The following is a 3,928-nucleotide window of genomic DNA, read 5'->3' on the forward strand; positions in this document are numbered from 1 at the left end:
AGGAGGAGAGGAGGAGGAGGTTAGGGGGAGAGGAGGGGAGGAAGGAGGAGGGGAGGAGAGAGGAGGGAGGAGAGGTAAGAGGGGAAGGAGGGGAGAGGAGGAGGAGGGGAGGAGGAGAGGAGCGGGAGGAGGAGGGAGGGAGGAGCAGAAGGAGGGGGAGAGGAGGTTAGAGGGGGAAGGAGGTTAGAGGGAGAAGCGGGGAAAGAAAGGAGGGTAGAGGGAAAGGATGGGAGGAGGAGATGATGAGAAGGGGAGGAGAAGAGTAGGAGGAGAAGTGGAGGAAGGAGAGGAGGAGAGGGAGAGGAGGGAGGAGAATCTCTCCTGGGAGAGGAGGAGAGGAGAGGAGGGGGAGGAGGAGGGGAGGAGAGAGGAGGAGAGTAGAGTGGGGCAGAGGAGGAGAGAAGAGGAGAGGGGGAGAGAAGAGGATGAGTGGAGAGGAGGAGAGGAGGGCAGAGGAGGAGAGGAGGAGAGGAGGAGGGCAGAGGAGGAGAGAGAAGGGTGGAGGAGGCGAGGAGATGCAGTAAGATACTTGAATACCACTGTCATACAGATAATAGTATATTGTTGGGGAATGCACCCTGACATCACAGTCCATCAATTTGCACATTTTTCAGTTGTTAAATAGCTGTATAAATGCAGTATACAGTACATGGTCATTGTTTACAGCTTGACGGTTATGTTTAGATAGCCTTTAGATGGAGCATCCTGTCAATAAGGAGGTATTTTCCATCCACTTCCTGTCTACATGGAGAATCATGTCTAAACATGTGATGTTTAAATTGTGCTTTTATGAGGTGACTTTAGAAAACAGAGTCTGTAGAGGAAACAGAATGCATTTAGCAGGTGTGGCTGTAGTAGGGTCCCACCGTGGGTCCAGACAGCATACATACACCACGGTGTCTGTTAAAAAAAAWATATATACACACAATACCACAGGACAAAAGTTTGGGGTCACTTCAAAATKTCCTKGTTTTCGAAAGAAAAACACTTTTTTTTTTKGTCCATTAAAATAACATMAATTTGATCAGAAATACAGTGTAGACATTGTTAATGTTATAAATGACTATTGTAGCTGTAAACGGCAGATTTTTTATGGAATATCTACATAGGCGTACAGAGGCCCATTATCAGCAACCATCACTCCTGTGTTCCAATGGCACGTTGTGTTAGCTAATCCAAGTTTRTCATTTTATAAAGGTTAGTTGRTCATTAGAAAACCCTTTTGCAATTATGTTACCACAGCTGAAAACTGTTGTTCTGATTAAAGAAGCAATAAAACTGTCCTTCTTTAGACTAGTTGAGTATCTGGAGCATCAGCATTTTTATGGGTTCGATTACAGGCTCAAAATGGCCAGAAACAAAGAACTTTCTTCTGAAACTCGTCAGTCTATTCTTGTTCTGAGAAATTATGTTTTTAATTCATTGATGGAAACACCAGTCCATGTAAATGTGTGCTGGAGGCAGTATGCATTTTGAAACGTACCTGTTTGAAACCTTAATGTTTTGTTTCATATTATACGTTATCACCTTACTTCAAAGTAGACCATAGGCAAAATCTGACCCTTGAAACGTGGAGGACTCCAGCCACCCTAGTCATAGACTGTTCTCTCTGCTACCACACGGCAAGTGGTACTGGAGCACCAAGTCTAGGTCCAAGAGGCTTCAAAACAGCTTCTACCCCCAAGCCACAAGACTCCTGAACATCTAATCAATTGGCTACCCAGACTATTTGCATTTCCCACCCCCCTTTTACACCGGTGCTACTCTCTGTTGTTATCATCTATGCATAGTCACTTTAATAACTCTACCTACATGTACATTTTACCTCAATTACCTTGACACCGGTGCCCCCCTGTATATAGCCTCCACATTGACTCTGTACCAGTACCCCCTGTATATAGCCTCGCTATTGTTATTTTACTGCTGCTCTTAAATTATTTGTTAATTTCATTTCTTACTGTTTTTAGGTATTTTCTTAAAACTTCATTGTTGGTTAAGGGCTTGTAAGTAAGCATTTCACTGTAAGGTCTACTAGAACTGTTGTATTCTGCTCATGTGTCAAATAAAATTGGATTTGATTTGATTTAATAAAGACTTCATAGACTGCATGAGTTTCAAGTTTTGGGGAAGCTTACAATTGATYATTTCTACCATTCTGCGTGGCAGTTACGATTTAAATGTGTATTTTTTTTTGTGGAACAGTATTAATTTCAATTATAACGTTTAGTTTTTTCCTAAATCATGTGTTTTGTTGTTTAGATCTCATTTAAAATGATACAAATCTAAAAGTTAAAAGTCAACTAACGCGTTGAACTTGTAGCTCTCAGAACTAGACATTTATCCATGTTTTTCAAAATGTTCAATTTTCTAAAGTTGTTGCAAACGTCACATTTATAAGTATTTAAAGTTTAAGTTTAGGCATCAACACAGAWTTTTTAAGGTTTAAATTTAAGCTTAACCCCTCGAAATCTTAWGGTTAGGCATTTACCTTAAAACTTAAGTTTAGGCTCCAAATGGTTAAGGTAAGGGTTAAGGTTTGGGATAGGCTGAAAACCAAAAATCCCCAAAACATCTTTCTACCACTGAATTTGATCTTACAACCAGTATAATCAGAGGCAGATGCTTATGCCATCATCCTGCCAACAACACTGTAGAAAAGCTGAAACCTACTTGAAGGGAACAGTGCTCCCTGTTGCCCCCTAGTGGCCAGTTTTCACATCACCTCCCAACATCCTCAGACATGAATGGACGTCGAATACTGACTTGTATCACGGGTGACCAGGCTGAATGTGAGATCACCAGTCTCTGTCATATGGACACATTGGATTGACCGTGATCCAATGGCGGTTAAAGAAATGAGCGGATGGAACTCACAGCCTATTGGCCAATGCAGCAGTAGACCTGTGCTGTTTTGTATTTGTATTTCTCATGGATCCCCTGTTAGTTCCTGTCAAGGCAGCAGCTACTCTTCCTGGGGTTTATCATGGATCCCCTGTTAGTTCCTGTCAAGGCAGCAGCTACTCTTCCTGGGGTTTATTAAAGTAATGATGGACTATCATTTCTCTTTGCTTATTTGAGCTGTTCTTGGACTTGCTCTTTTACCAAATAGGGTTAACTTCTGTATACCACCCCTACCTTGTCCCAAACGCATTAAGAAGGAAAGAAATTCCACAAATTACCTTTTAAGAATGCACACCAGTTCATAGTGGTTAGAGCGTTGGGCCAGTAACCGAAAGGTTGCTGGATCGAATCCCTGAGCTGACAAGATAAAAATCTGTCATTCTGCCCCTGAACAAGACAATTAACCCACTGTTCCCCGGTAGGCCGTCATTGTAAATAAGAATTTGTTCTTAACTGACTTGCATAGTTAAATAAAGGTTCACWAAAAATAATAATTGAAATGCATTCCAGGTGACTACCTCATGAAGCTGGTTGAGAGAATGCCTAGAGTGTGCAAAGCTGCCATCAAAATAAAGGGTGGCTGCTTTGAAAAATATATTTTTATTTGTTTAACATTTTATTAGTTAATACATGATTCCATATGTGTTATTTTATAGTTTTGATGTCTTCACTATTATTCTACAATGTAGAAAATAGTAAAAAATAAAGATAAACCCTTGAAAGTCCAAACTTTTGACTGGTACTGTATTTTATTTTCTTCTTTCAAACAACAACAATACAACACAATACAAAGACAATACGAATGGTGGCTCCCACCGTGGGCGCCCCCACCCGCCCAGAGAGGCCGGCAAGGCACCGCCCTAGGCACAAAAGGATTTTTCAAGGGCGAGGAGAACAATGCCTTTACGACTGTGAGGATCGGCATACACTGCTTACAGCATAAAACATAGGAAAACCCCATCCCCACCCTCAGCTCTGATTGGAGGATCTCCAAACATTTAAACTGTACATTTCCATATGTATTTAT

Source organism: Salvelinus sp. IW2-2015, unplaced genomic scaffold, assembly GCF_002910315.2.
Source record: "Salvelinus sp. IW2-2015 unplaced genomic scaffold, ASM291031v2 Un_scaffold4758, whole genome shotgun sequence".
Lineage (NCBI taxonomy): Eukaryota > Metazoa > Chordata > Actinopteri > Salmoniformes > Salmonidae > Salvelinus > Salvelinus sp. IW2-2015.